The following is a 15,825-nucleotide window of genomic DNA, read 5'->3' as shown; positions in this document are numbered from 1 at the left end:
GGTACAGAGTCAATGTGGAGGCTATATACAGGGTACTACGGTACAGAGTCAATGTGGAGACTATATACAGGGGGTACCAGTACAGAGTCAATGTGGAGGCTATATACAGGGGGTACCGGTACAGAGTCAATGTGGAGGCTATATACAGGGTATTACGGTACAGAGTCAATGTGGAGACTATATTACAGGGGGTTCCGGTACAGAGCCAATGTGGAGACTATATACAGGGGGTACAAGTACCGAGTCAATGTGGAGACTATATACAGGGGGTACCGGTACAGAGTCAATGTGGAGGCTATATACAGGGGGTACCAGTACAGAGTCAATGTGGAGGCTATATACAGGGGGTACCGGTACAGAGTCAATGTGCGGGGACACCAGTTAGTCGAGGTAATTGAGGTAATATGTACGTGTAGGTAGAGTTAAAGTGACTATGCATAGATAATAAACAGAGAGTAGCAGCAGCGTAAAAATGGGGGGTGGGGGACAATGCACCCGTAGACCAAGGTCATCCCTCCAGCCTTATAACCACTCCCCCAAGTCAATAACATTCTTGACAGGCTCCTCCCCCATGCTCAGAAATATAAACATGCTGATAGCTTAGAGATGAGCGCCGTCTTGTGGCTGTTGTGTTTTTTAAATGAGACCCTTTTCCTCACATCATGTTACTGTTCTCCCTTTATTCTTTATCCGAAGCTAAATAAAATCCTTTATTAATTCAAAATACTCAGAAAGTAAATTATTACTTATTTTCTCATTGTTTTAAGAAAATATGTGAATTTTCGATTATTTTATCATCAACTTTACATCATCTGGGTTGCCTGCAAGCTGAATATGAAAGTCAGTGATATGTTCAAGTATGCCATCTGCTGGACAGAAAACGAACACCTCACAGTATCACCTCTGTACTGCTCTGAAACGCAAGAGGCCAAGTGGCACAAAAGATACCAAGAAGAAATCCCTTACAAGAAGATATAACTGACAAGAAGACATCACTTACAACGATATATCCCTGACAAGAAGATATCACTTACAATGATATATCCCTGACAAGATATCACATACAACGATATATCCCTGACAAGAAGATATCACTTACAATGATATATCCCTGACAAGAAGATATCACTTACAACGATATATCCCTGACAAGAAGATATCACTTACAATGATATATCCCTGACAAGAAGATATCACTTACAACGATATATCCCTGACAAGAAGATATCACTTACAATGATATATCCCTGACAAGAAGATATCACTTACAACGATATATCCCTGACAAGAAGATATCACTTACAATGATATATCCCTGACAAGAAGATATCACTTACAACGATATATCCCTGACAAGAAGATATCACTTACAACGATATATCCCTGACAAGAAGATATCACTTACAACGATATATACCTGACAAGAAGATATCACCTACAATGATATATCCCTGACAAGAAGATATCACTTACAACGATATATCCCTGACAAGAAGATATCACTTACAATGATATATCCCTGACAAGAAGATATCACCTACATCAGTTGACAGAGGTGGAGAAGATATCACTTACAATGATATATCCCTGACAAGAAGATATCACCTACATCAGTTGACAGAGGTGGAGAAGATATCACTTACAATGATATATCCCTGACAAGAAGATATCACCTACATCAGTTGACAGAGGTGGAGAAGATATCACCTACATCAGTTGACAGAGGTGGAGAAGATATCACATACATCAGTTGACAGAGGTGGAGAAGATATCACCTACATCAGTTGACAGAGGTGTGAATGCTTTGACTGAAAACAAACATGAACCTAAATTCTCTGATCCTGTTCAACAGCAGAGAGTTTTTATTCTGACCTATTGAATCATTATGGAGGTTACCCCACAGTTCAACTTCTGTCAGACACCATGGGAAGGTACATATCTACTGGTTTATGAGCCATTGAGTTGAGTCAGAGTATCAAGGCCACAGAAGTCTAATTGGCTTTTCGATGTGGTGATTCTGCTGACTGCACACTGCCCGCTCTACAGTGAGCCAATGACCTGAGCGGATCACAGAGGTCAGAGGTCAGATGATATGTACGATGTGGGGGTGCTGCACACTGCCCGCTCTACAGTGAGCCAATGACCTGAGCGGATCACAGAGGACAGAGATCAGATGATATGTACGATGTGGGGGTGCTGCACACTACCCGCTCTACAGTGAGCCAATGACCTGAGCGGATCACAGAGGACAGAGGTCAGATGATATGTACGATGTGGGGGTGCTGCACACTACCCGCTCTACAGTGAGCCAATGACCTGAGCGGATCACAGAGGACAGAGGTCAGATGATATGTACGATGTGGGGGTGCTGCACACAGTGCTTTTAAAGATCATAGTCTGACGGTGTGTGTGTGTGTGTGTGTGTGTGTGTGTGTGTGTGTGTGTGTGTGTGTGTGTGTGTGTGTGTGTGTGTGTGTGAGGGTGGGTGAGTCATGTTCTCATAATGTCCACCAGTGTAACGACCCAGCCGTATATCTCCTTGAGAAAGGAGGATATGATAAAACCATAAATCTACTCCCTCACATTCCCATTAATCAGAAGAAGAATCCAAGGATGGTCCCAATCCACGGCTAGAATTCTAGAAACATGGCCGGACATGTCACAGACAGACAGACAGAGAAAGAAAGAAAGAAAGACAGAAAGACATGTCCCAGACAGTCAGACAGACAGAGAGAGACTATGTTCTCTTGCTATCTACTTCCTTGTTTCTCTCAGTTATTCCCTATTCTTTCTTTCTCTGCCTTTCTGTGTCTCCGTGTCTCTGTCTCTCATCTTCTGTTGCTAATACCTCCCTTGTCTGTCTCTCTCCCCCTCTCTCTCTGTCTCTCACATTCAGTCTCTAATACCTCCCTTGTCTGTCTCTCTCCCCCTCTGCCTCTGTTTCTCTCCCCCTCTCCCTCTGTCTCTCTCCCCCTCTCCCTCTGTCTCTCACATTCTGTCTCTAATACCTCCCTTGTCTCTCTCTCTCCCCCTCTCCCTCGCCCTCTGTCTCTCTCTCCCTCTCCCTCTCCCTCTGTCTCTCTCTCCCTCTCCCTCTGTCTCTCTCATTCTGTCTCTAATACCTCCCTTGTCTCTCCCCCTCCCCCTCTCTCTCTGTCTCTCTCCTTCTGTCTCTAATACCTCCCCTGTCTGTCTCTCTCCCCCTCTCCCTCTGTCTCTCTCCTTCTGTCTCTAATACCTAGCCTTGTCTGTCTCTCTCCCCCTCTACCTCTGTCTCTCTCCCCCTCTCCCTCTGTCTCTCTCCTTCTGTCTCTAATACCTCCCTTGTCTGTCTCTCTCCCCCACTCCCTCTGTCTCTCTCCCCCTCTCCCTCTGTCTCTCTCCCCCTCTCCCTCTGTCTCTAATACCTCTCTTGTCTGTCTCTCTCCCCCTCTCCCTCTGTCTCTCTCTCCCTCTCCCTCCGTCTCTCACATTCTGTCTCTAATACCTCCCTTGTCTGTCTCTCTCCCCCTCTGCCTCTGTTTCTCTCCCCCTCTCCCTCTGTCTCTCTCCCCCTCTCCCTCTGTCTCTCACATTCTGTCTCTAATACCTCCCTTGTCTCTCTCTCTCCCCCTCTCCCTCTCCCTCTGTCTCTCTTTCCCTCTCCCTCTGTCTCTCTCATTCTGTCTCTAATACCTCCCTTGTCTCTCCCCCTCCCCCTCTCTCTCTGTCTCTCTCCTTCTGTCTCTAATACCTCCCCTGTCTGTCTCTCTCCCCCTCTCCCTCTGTCTCTCTCCTTCTGTCTCTAATACCTAGCCTTGTCTGTCTCTCTCCCCCTCTCCCTCTGTCTCTCTCCCCCTCTCCCTCTGTCTCTAATACCTCTCTTGTGTCTCTCTCCCCCTCTCCCTCTGTCTCTCTCTCCCTCTCCCTCGGTCTCTCTCATTCTGTCTCTAATACCTCCCTTGTCTGTCTCTCTCCCCCTCTCCCTCTGTCTCTCTCTCCCTCTGTCTCTCTCTCCCTCTCCCTCTGTCTCTCTCCCGCTCTCCCTCTGTCTCTCTCTTCTGTCTCTAATACCTCCCTTGTCTGTCTCTCTCACCCTCACCCTCTCCCTCTCTCTCCCTCTCCCTCTGTCTCCCTCTGTCTCTCATCTTCTGTCTCTAATCCCTCCCTTGCCTGTCTCTCTCCTCCTCTCCCCCTGTCTCTCATCATCTGTCTCTAATACCTCCCTGTCTCTCTCTCCCTCTGTCTCCCTCTGTCTCTCATCATCTGTCTCTAATACCTCCCTTGTCTGTCTGTTTCTCTCCCGCTCTCCCTCTGTCTCTCTCTTCTGTCTCTAATACCTCCCTTGTCTGTCTCTCTCACCCTCACCATCTCCCTCTCTCTCCCTCTCCCTCTGTCTCCCTCTGTCTCTCATCTTCTGTCTCTAATCCCTCCCTTGCCTGTCTCTCTCCTCCTCTCCCCCTGTCTCTCATCATCTGTCTCTAATACCTCCCTGTCTCTCTCTCCCTCTGTCTCCCTCTGTCTCTCATCATCTGTCTCTAATACCTCCCTTGTCTGTCTGTTTCTCTCCCCCTCTCCCTCTGTCTCTCACATTCTGTTTCTAATACCTCCCTTGTCTGTCTCTCTCCCCCTCTCCCTCTGTCTCTTACATTATGTCTCTCTCCCCCTCTCCCCCTCTCCCTCTGTCTCTCAAATTCTGTCTCTAATACCTCCCTTGTCTGTCTTTCTTTCCCTTTCCAGAGGCTTTCTGTCTTGGTTATTCCCACCTGCTGTTTCCATGGTCCAGTGTCTCTTTCTCTCTCTCTCTCTGTCTGTCTGTCTAGCGATGGAGGAGTCTGCCCCTGTGAGCTGTGGCGCCAGCCTCATCTGCACCAGGGGTAATCACACGAAGACACACACTCACACACCACAGACATACACACACAGAAAGAGAGGGAGAGATCATAGAGACATGGATGGAAAGGGAGCAGAAGAAAGAGGAAAGACATGTTTTAGAGTAAGGATGTGATAGAATGGAAGAGGACAAAACATGACTCTGGGAGTAATATGGGAGTTGGAGAGGGGGATAGATAGAGGGAAGAGAGGGAGGGGGATAGATAGAGGGAAGAGAGGGGGAGGGATAGATAGAGGGAAGAGAGGGGGAGGGATAGATAGAGGAAAGAGAGAGGGAGGGATAGATAGAGGAAAGAGAGGGGGAGGGATAGATAGAGGAAAGAGAGAGGGAGGGATAGATAGAGGGAAGAGAGGGGGAGGGATAGATAGAGGAAAGAGAGGGGGAGGGATAGATAGAGGAAAGAGAGAGGGAGGGATAGATAGAGGAAAGAGAGGGGGAGGGATAGATAGAGGAAAGAGAGGGGGAGGGATAGATAGAGGAAAGAGAGAGGGAGGGATAGATAGAGGAAAGAGAGGGGGAGGGATAGATAGAGGAAAGAGAGAGGGAGGGATAGATAGAGGAAAGAGAGGGGGAGGGATAGATAGAGGAAAGAGAGAGGGAGGGATAGATAGAGGGAAGAGAGGGGGAGGGATAGATAGAGGAAAGAGAGGGGGAGGGATAGATAGAGGAAAGAGAGAGGGAGGGATAGATAGAGGAAAGAGAGGGGGAGGGATAGATAGAGGAAAGAGAGAGGGAGGGATAGATAGAGGAAAGAGAGGGGGAGGGATAGATAGAGGAAAGAGAGAAGGAGGGATAGATAGAGGAAAGAGGGGGGGAGGGATAGATAGAGGAAAGAGAGAGGGAGGGATAGATAGAGGAAAGAGAGGGGGAGGGATAGATAGAGGAAAGAGAGGGGGAGGGATAGAGAGAGGAAAGAGAGGGGGAGGGATAGATAGAGGAAAGAGAGGGGGAGGGATAGATAGAGGAAAGATAGGGAGGGGGAGTGATAGATAGAGGAAAGAGAGAGGGAGGGATAGATAGAGGGAAGAGAGCGGGAGGGTTAGATAGAGGTAAGAGAGGGGGAGGGATAGATAGAGGGAAGGGAGGGGGAGGGATAGATAGAGGAAAGAGAGGGGGAGGGATAGATAGAGGAAAGAGAGAGGGAGGGATAGATAGAGGAAAGAGAGGGGGAGGGATAGATAGAGGAAAGAGAGAGGGAGGGATAGATAGAGGAAAGAGAGGGGGAGGGATAGATAGAGGAAAGAGAGAGGGAGGGATAGATAGAGGAAAGAGAGGGGGAGGGATAGATAGAGGAAAGAGAGAGGGAGGGATAGATAGAGGGAAGAGAGGGGGAGGGATAGATAGAGGAAAGAGAGGGGGAGGGATAGATAGAGGAAAGAGAGAGGGAGGGATAGATAGAGGAAAGAGAGGGGGAGGGATAGATAGAGGAAAGAGAGGGGGAGGGATAGATAGAGGAAAGAGAGGGGGAGGGATAGATAGAGGAAAGAGAGGGGGAGGGATAGATAGAGGAAAGATAGGGAGGGGGAGTGATAGATAGAGGAAAGAGAGAGGGAGGGATAGATAGAGGGAAGAGAGCGGGAGGGTTAGATAGAGGTAAGAGAGGGGGAGGGATAGATAGAGGGAAGGGAGGGGGAGGGATAGATAGAGGAAAGAGAGGGGGAGGGATATATAGAGGAAAGAGAGAGGGAGGGATAGATAGAGGAAAGAGAGGGGGAGGGATAGATAGAGGAAAGAGAGAGGGAGGGATAGATAGAGGAAAGAGAGGGGGAGGGATAGATAGAGGAAAGAGAGAGGGAGGGATAGATAGAGGAAAGAGAGGGGGAGGGATAGATAGAGGAAAGAGAGAGGGAGGGATAGATAGAGGGAAGAGAGGGGGAGGGATAGATAGAGGAAAGAGAGGGGGAGGGATAGATAGAGGAAAGAGAGAGGGAGGGATAGATAGAGGAAAGAGAGGGGGAGGGATAGATAGAGGAAAGAGAGAGGGAGGGATAGATAGAGGAAAGAGAGGGGGAGGGATAGATAGAGGAAAGAGAGAAGGAGGGATAGATAGAGGAAAGAGGGGGGGAGGGATAGATAGAGGAAAGAGAGAGGGAGGGATAGATAGAGGAAAGAGAGGGGGAGGGATAGATAGAGGAAAGAGAGGGGGAGGGATAGATAGAGGAAAGAGAGGGGGAGGGATAGATAGAGGAAAGAGAGGGGGAGGGATAGATAGAGGAAAGATACGGAGGGGGAGTGATAGATAGAGGAAAGAGAGAGGGAGGGATAGATAGAGGGAAGAGAGCGGGAGGGTTAGATAGAGGTAAGAGAGGGGGAGGGATAGATAGAGGGAAGGGAGGGGGAGGGATAGATAGAGGAAAGAGAGGGGGAGGGTTAGATTGAGGGAAGGGAGGGGGAGGGTTGAAAAGACAGGGGGAGGGATAGATAGAGGAAAGAGAGGGGAGGGTTAGATTGAGGGAAGGGAGGGGGAGGGTTGAAAAGAGAGGGGGAGGGATAGATAGAGGGAATGGGGGTGGATGATAGATGGAGGGGGAGGGATAGATAGAAGGAAGGGAGGGGGAGGGATAGATAGAGGGAAAAGAGGGGGAGGGATAGATAGAGGGAAGGGAGGGGGAGGGATAGATAGAGCGGGAGGGTTAGATAGAGGAAAGAGAGAGGGAGGGATAGAAAGAGGGAAGAGAGGGGGGATAGATAGAGGGAAGAGAGGGGGAGGGATAGATAGATGGAAGGGAGGGAGGGGGAGGGATAGATAGAGGGAAGAGAGGGGGAGGGATAGATAGAGGGAAGGGAGGGGGAGGAATAGATAGAGGGAAGAGAGCGGGAGGGATAGATAGAGGGAAGAGATGTGGAGGGATAGAAAGAGGGAAGAGAGGGGGAGGGATAGATAGAGGGAAGAGAGGGGGAGGGTTAGATAGAGGGAAGGGAGGGGGAGGGATAGAAAGAGGGAAGAGAGGGGGAGGGATAGATAGAGGGAAGAGAGGGGGAGGGATAGACATTAAATCTCAGTGAGACAAAAATAATGGTGTTCCAAAGAGGGTCCAGTTGCCAGGACAACAAACACAAATTCCATCTAGATACCTTTGCCCAAGAGCAGGGTTTCTGTGCTCTTGGGCATTTTCCTCACCCAATGTGGTACGGATCTGCTATTTTTATTCCTTATAACTGGAACTTCCATCGGGGGCTAGCCAGCTAACCAGCTACTAGTCTCTGTTAGCCACGGCTAGCGGTCCTCACCTTTTTCCCCCCGTCATCAGCCAGCCTTAGTTCGGACAACACCTGCCAGTCTGCACAGCGCGATATCAACCCAGAGCATATCGGACTGCTTCTCTCTACCATATCACCGGATTCCTGCCGCTCTGGATCATTACACTCGATTATTACACCAGATCATCGCAGCTAGTTAGCTGCAAACAAGTGGCTACTGTTAGCTAACTCCTCTGTCCCGAAGCAAACATAAGCTAGCCTTGAGCTAGCCTCGTGCTAGGCCCATATACCAGCTAATTCTAGGGCTACAATAGTTCCTTTGCCAATTGGCCTGGACCCTTTATTGTCGACATGGAGCCCCACCGATTCTAGATAGCTCTTTTGTCCCCCCCACACACACGCGGAGGCCTCACCTGGCTTAATTTATCTCTCCAGAGACAAAACCTCTCAGCATGACTCAACGACTAGGTTTACATCCACTGTACTCGCATCCTACCATACCCTTGTCTGTACATTATGCCTTGAATCTATTCTACCACGCCCAGAAATCTGCTCTTTTTATTCTCTGTCCCAACGCACTAGACAACCAGTTTTTATAGCCTTTAGCCGTACCCTTATCCTACTCCTCCTCTGTTCCTCTGGTGATGTAGAGGTTAATCCAGGCCCTGCAGTGCCTAGCTCCACTCCTACTCCTCCTCTGTTCCTCTGGTGATGTAGAGGTTAATCCAGGCCCTGCAGTGCCTAGCTCCACTCCTACTCCTCCTTTGTTCCTCTGGTGATGTAGAGGTTAACCCAGGCCCTGCAGTGCCTAGCTCCACTCCCATTCCCCAGGCGCTCTCATTTGTTGACTTCTGTAACTGCAAAAGCCTTGGTTTCATGCATGTTAACATCAGGAGCCTCCTCCCTAAGTTAGTTGTATTCACTGCTTTAGCACACTCCCCCAACCCTGATGGAAAAATGACTTGTGTCATGCACAAAGTAATGTCCTAACCAACTGGCCAAAACTATAGTTTGTTAACAAGACATTTGTGGAATGGTTGAAAAACGAGTTTTAATGACTCCAGCCTAAGTGTATGTAAACTTCCCACTTCAACTGTACATTTGATCGATTGATTCACTCTTTCATGTAAAAACGACCCAGTTCATGTCTCTTGTCCTGTAAGTTCATGACTAGTCCAGGGTCATTCTGAGTGAGCAACTTCAACTCAATGGATTTTATTCCAGATTTTATTCAAGGGCCCTGATAGTCTCTTTAACTGCATTACTAGATAGAGCAGTATACTGTTGACAAAACACACGTATTTGGGCCTTACCAAAATCCCACCATTGTCTCAAAATTCCATTTACAGTTTTCACAATTTTTATCACACATTTGCTGAAACTACATCTTGTGTACTCAAAACTTTAAACTTTAAACACAAAACAGTTAGTCAATTTCCCCAAACCACACAGACATCTTGCAAAATGAAACACTGCAATCATGTTTTTGTGTTGTATGGTCCAAGTGTGGCATGGCGGTGGAGGACCACATTGTGCCTCATATCTCTGCATATGGTGACATTTCCCCAGCGCTGGCCAATGATGGCAGGTTGACCAATGATGTTCCTTCCTCTCCTCATCGTCTTCGCTAAATTGAATCCAGCCTCGTCCATTCTATGAACAGGACTTCCCGAGGCATGGGACTTGCATCCAACTCCACGATTCTCTGAAATGACAGTAAATACTGTAACTGCTGTATAGTAAAGTTCACTGGCAACATCAGTGAGTCTCTAATGTTTTAAGAGTGTAATACTATTACACTTCTTACATGCTCATGTTCGTACTGTTTATCCTCTTTGGGAATTCCTTTCAAATGGGACTCTGCAGATTTGCTTCATCCTGGAGATGGTTGTGGTCTATGGTTGACAAACTCACTCTGATGTTATGGAAGATGGTTTTCAAGGATCTGTTGTTGGATTTCTCGCAGTGTCATGGCATTATGTTCAACTACCATTTGCCCAATGGCCCCCTCCTGTTCGTCTGTAAATAGACACGTTCTACCACCACGTGGTGGTCGTCGTTCAGTTCTACAAAACAAAATAGCACACAGTAGAATAAACACTATAGTAATGTAGTGTTTAGTAGTATAAACTTGTTACAAAGTAATCTACAGTCTTAACTGTATCTGATGTTATGCTACTGTAGAGGAGTAAAAGTAGTAGAGAGGTACAATGTCTTCACTACACACCTATTCTCATTTTGAAAAATCCGGATGATGGATGCTACGGTGAAGTAGCTCAGATTGGTGGTGTAGCTCAGATTGGTGGTGTAACTCAGATTGGTGGTGTAGCTCAGATTGGTGGTGTAACTCAGATTGGTGGTGTAACTCAGATTGGTGGTGTAGCTCAGATTGGTGGTGTAACTCAGATTGGTGGTGTAGCTCAGATTGGTGGTGTAGCTCAGATTGGTGGTGTAGCTCAGATTGGTGGTGTAAAAAGTGGTGTAACTCAGAATGGTGGTGTAGCTCAGATTGGTGGTGTAGCTCAGATTGGTGGTGTAACTCAGATCGGTGGTGTAAAAAGTGGTGTAACTCAGATTGGTGGTGTAACTCAGATTGGTGGTGTAAAAAGTGCTGTAACTCAGAATGGTGGTGTAACTCAGATTGGTGGTGTAGCTCAGATTGGTGGTGTAGCTCAGATTGGTGGTGTAACTCAGATTGGTGGTGTAACTCAGATTGGTGGTGTAACTCAGATTGGTGGTGTAGCTCAGATTGGTGGTGTAGCTCAGATTGGTGGTGTAACTCAGATTGGTAGTGTAACTCAGATTGGTGGTGTAAAAAGTGGTGTAACTCAGATTGGTGGTGTAGCTCAGATTGGTGGTGTAACTCAGATTGGTGGTGTAACTCAGATTGGTTCTGTAAAAAGTAGTGTAACTCAGATTGGTGGTGTAACTCAGATTGGTGGTGTAATTCAGATTGGTGGTGTAACTCAGATTGGTGGTGTAGCTCAGATTGGTGGTGTAGCTCAGATTGGTGGTGTAACTCAGATTGGTGGTGTAAAAAGTGATGTTACTCAGATTGGTGGTGTAGCTCAGATTGGTGGTGTAACTCAGATTGGTGGTGTAACTCAGATTGGTGGTGTAAAAAGTGGTGTAACTCAGATTGGTGGTGTAACTCAGATTGGTGGTGTAACTCAGATTGGTGGTGTAGCTCAGATTGGTGGTGTAACTCAGATTGGTGGTGTAACTCAGATTGGTGGTGTAACTCAGATTGGTGGTGTAGCTCAGATTGGTGGTGTAACTCAGAATGGTGGTGTAACTCAGATTGGTGGTGTAGCTCAGATTGGTGGTGTAGCTCAGATTGGTGGTGTAACTCAGATTGGTGGTGTAAAAAGTGGTGTAACTCAGATTGGTGGTGTAGCTCAGATTGGTGGTGTAACTCAGATTGGTGGTGTAGCTCAGATTGGTTTTGTAGCTCAGATTGGTTGTGTAACTCAGATTGGTGGTGTAAAAAGTGGTGTAACTCAGATTGGTGGTGTAAAAAGTGCTGTAACTCAGATTGGTGGTGTAACTCAGATTGGTGGTGTAGCTCAGATTGGTGGTGTAGCTCAGATTGGTGGTGTAACTCAGATTAGTGGTGTAACTCAGATTGGTGGTGTAGCTCAGATTGGTGGTGTAACTCAGATTGGTGGTGTAACTCGGATTGGTGGTGTAAAAAGTGATGTAACTCAGATTGGTGGTGTAGCTCAGATTGGTGGTGTAACTCAGATTGGTGGTGTAACTCAGATTGGTGGTGTAACTCAGATTGGTGGTGTAGCTCAGATTGGTGGTGTAGCTCAGATTGGTGATGTAAGTCAGATTGGTGGTGTAACTCAGATTGGTGGTGTAACTCAGATTGGTGGTGTAACTCAGATTGGTGGTGTAACTCAGATTGGTGGTGTAAAAAGTGGTGTAACTCAGATTGGTGGTGTAACTCAGATTGGTGGTGTAACTCAGATTGGTGGTGTAGCTCAGATTGGTGGTGTAACTCAGATTGGTGGTGTAACTCAGATTGGTGGTGTAACTCAGATTGGTGGTGTAACTCAGATTGGTGGTGTAAAAAGTGGTGTAACTCAGATTGGTGGTTGTAGCTCAGACTGGTGGTGTAGCTCAGATTGGTGGTGTAACTAAGATTGGTGGTGTAAAAAGTGGTGTAACTCAGATTGGTGGTGTAACTCAGATTGGTGGTGTAACTCAGATTGGTGGTGTAACTCAGATTGGTGGTGTAAAAAGTGCTGTAACTCAGATTGGTGGTGTAACTCAGATTGGTGGTGTAGCTCAGATTGGTGGTGTAACTCAGATTGGTGGTGTAACTCAGATTGGTGGTGTAACTCAGATTGGTTGTGTAGCTCAGATTGGTGGTGTAGCTCAGATTGGTGGTGTAACTCAGATTGGTGGTGTAACTCAGATTGGTGGTGTAAAAAGTGGTGTAACTCAGATTGGTGGTGTAACTCAGATTGGTGGTGTAACTCAGATTGGTGGTGTAACTCAGATTGGTGGTGTAACTCAGATTGGTGGTGTAGCTCAGATTGGTGGTGTAACTCAGATTGGTGGTGTAACTCAGATTGGTGGTGTAGCTCAGATTGGTGGTGTAACTCAGATTGGTGGTGTAGCTCAGATTGGTGGTGTAGCTCAGATTGGTGGTGTAGCTCAGATTGGTGGTGTAAAAAGTGGTGTAACTCAGAATGGTGGTGTAGCTCAGATTGGTGGTGTAGCTCAGATTGGTGGTGTAACTCAGATCGGTGGTGTAAAAAGTGGTGTAACTCAGATTGGTGGTGTAACTCAGATTGGTGGTGTAAAAAGTGCTGTAACTCAGAATGGTGGTGTAACTCAGATTGGTGGTGTAGCTCAGATTGGTGGTGTAGCTCAGATTGGTGGTGTAACTCAGATTGGTGGTGTAACTCAGATTGGTGGTGTAACTCAGATTGGTGGTGTAGCTCAGATTGGTGGTGTAGCTCAGATTGGTGGTGTAACTCAGATTGGTAGTGTAACTCAGATTGGTGGTGTAAAAAGTGGTGTAACTCAGATTGGTGGTGTAGCTCAGATTGGTGGTGTAACTCAGATTGGTGGTGTAACTCAGATTGGTTCTGTAAAAAGTAGTGTAACTCAGATTGGTGGTGTAACTCAGATTGGTGGTGTAATTCAGATTGGTGGTGTAACTCAGATTGGTGGTGTAGCTCAGATTGGTGGTGTAGCTCAGATTGGTGGTGTAACTCAGATTGGTGGTGTAAAAAGTGATGTTACTCAGATTGGTGGTGTAGCTCAGATTGGTGGTGTAACTCAGATTGGTGGTGTAACTCAGATTGGTGGTGTAAAAAGTGGTGTAACTCAGATTGGTGGTGTAACTCAGATTGGTGGTGTAACTCAGATTGGTGGTGTAGCTCAGATTGGTGGTGTAACTCAGATTGGTGGTGTAACTCAGATTGGTGGTGTAACTCAGATTGGTGGTGTAGCTCAGATTGGTGGTGTAACTCAGAATGGTGGTGTAACTCAGATTGGTGGTGTAGCTCAGATTGGTGGTGTAGCTCAGATTGGTGGTGTAACTCAGATTGGTGGTGTAAAAAGTGGTGTAACTCAGATTGGTGGTGTAGCTCAGATTGGTGGTGTAACTCAGATTGGTGGTGTAGCTCAGATTGGTTTTGTAGCTCAGATTGGTTGTGTAACTCAGATTGGTGGTGTAAAAAGTGGTGTAACTCAGATTGGTGGTGTAAAAAGTGCTGTAACTCAGATTGGTGGTGTAACTCAGATTGGTGGTGTAGCTCAGATTGGTGGTGTAGCTCAGATTGGTGGTGTAACTCAGATTAGTGGTGTAACTCAGATTGGTGGTGTAGCTCAGATTGGTGGTGTAACTCAGATTGGTGGTGTAACTCGGATTGGTGGTGTAAAAAGTGATGTAACTCAGATTGGTGGTGTAGCTCAGATTGGTGGTGTAACTCAGATTGGTGGTGTAACTCAGATTGGTGGTGTAACTCAGATTGGTGGTGTAGCTCAGATTGGTGGTGTAGCTCAGATTGGTGATGTAAGTCAGATTGGTGGTGTAACTCAGATTGGTGGTGTAACTCAGATTGGTGGTGTAACTCAGATTGGTGGTGTAACTCAGATTGGTGGTGTAAAAAGTGGTGTAACTCAGATTGGTGGTGTAACTCAGATTGGTGGTGTAACTCAGATTGGTGGTGTAACTCAGATTGGTGGTGTAACTCAGATTGGTGGTGTAACTCAGATTGGTGGTGTAACTCAGATTGGTGGTGTAAAAAGTGGTGTAACTCAGATTGGTGGTTGTAGCTCAGACTGGTGGTGTAGCTCAGATTGGTGGTGTAACTAAGATTGGTGGTGTAAAAAGTGGTGTAACTCAGATTGGTGGTGTAACTCAGATTGGTGGTGTAACTCAGATTGGTGGTGTAACTCAGATTGGTGGTGTAAAAAGTGCTGTAACTCAGATTGGTGGTGTAACTCAGATTGGTGGTGTAGCTCAGATTGGTGGTGTAACTCAGATTGGTGGTGTAACTCAGATTGGTGGTGTAACTCAGATTGGTTGTGTAGCTCAGATTGGTGGTGTAGCTCAGATTGGTGGTGTAACTCAGATTGGTGGTGTAACTCAGATTGGTGGTGTAAAAAGTGGTGTAACTCAGATTGGTGGTGTAACTCAGATTGGTGGTGTAACTCAGATTGGTGGTGTAGCTCAGATTGGTGGTGTAACTCAGATTGGTGGTGTAAAAAGTGGTCTAACTCAGATTGGTGGTGTAGCTCAGATTGGTGGTGTAGCTCAGATTGGTGGTGTAACTCAGATTCGTGGTGTAAAAATTGGTGTTACTCAGATTAGTGGTGTAGCTCAGATTGGTGGTGTAACTCAGATTGGTGGTGTAACTCAGATTGGTGGTGTAAAAAGTGGTGTAACTCAGATTGGTGGTGTAACTCAGATTGGTGGTGTAACTCAGATTGGTGGTGCAGCTCAGATTGGTGGTGTAACTCAGATTGGTGGTGTAGCTCAGATTGGTGGTGTAACTCAGATTGGTGGTGTAACTCAGATTGGTGGTGTAGCTCAGATTGGTGGTGTAGCTCAGATTGGTGGTGTAACTCAGATTGGTGGTGTAAAAAGTGGTGTAACTCAGATTGGTGGTGTAGCTCAGATTGGTGGTGTAACTCAGATTGGTTGTGTCGCTCAGATTGGTGGTGTAGCTCAGATTGGTGGTGTAACTCAGATTGGTGGTGTAAAAAGTGGTGTAACTCAGATTGGTGGTGTAACTCAGATTGGTGGTGTAAAAAGTGCTGTAACTCAGATTGGTTGTGTAACTCAGATTGGTGGCGTAGCTCAGATTGGTGGTGTAGCTCAGATTGGTGGTGTAACTCAGATTGGTGGTGTAACTCAGATTGGTGGTGTAGCTCAGATTGGTGGTGTAACTCAGATTGGTAGTGTAACTCAGATTGGTGGTGTAACTCAGATTGGTGGTGTAAAAAGTGGTGTAACTCAGATTGGTGGTGTAACTCAGATTGGTGGTGTAACTCAGATTGGTGGTGAAGCTCAGATTGGTGGTGTAACTCAGATTGGTGGTGTAACTCAGATTGGTGGTGTAACTCAGATTGGTGGTGTAACTCAGATTGGTGGTGTAACTCAGATTGGTGGTGTAAAAAGTGGTGTAACTCAGATTGGTGGTGTAGCTCAGATTGGTGGTGTAACTCAGATTGGTGGTGTAACTCAGATTGGTGGTGTAAAAAGTGGTGTAACTTGAATAAACATA

This window comes from Oncorhynchus mykiss, chromosome 30 (assembly GCF_057628025.1).
Source record: "Oncorhynchus mykiss isolate SJ-2025 chromosome 30, ASM5762802v1, whole genome shotgun sequence".
NCBI lineage: Eukaryota > Metazoa > Chordata > Actinopteri > Salmoniformes > Salmonidae > Oncorhynchus > Oncorhynchus mykiss.
Note: the sequence above shows the minus strand (reverse complement) of the source record.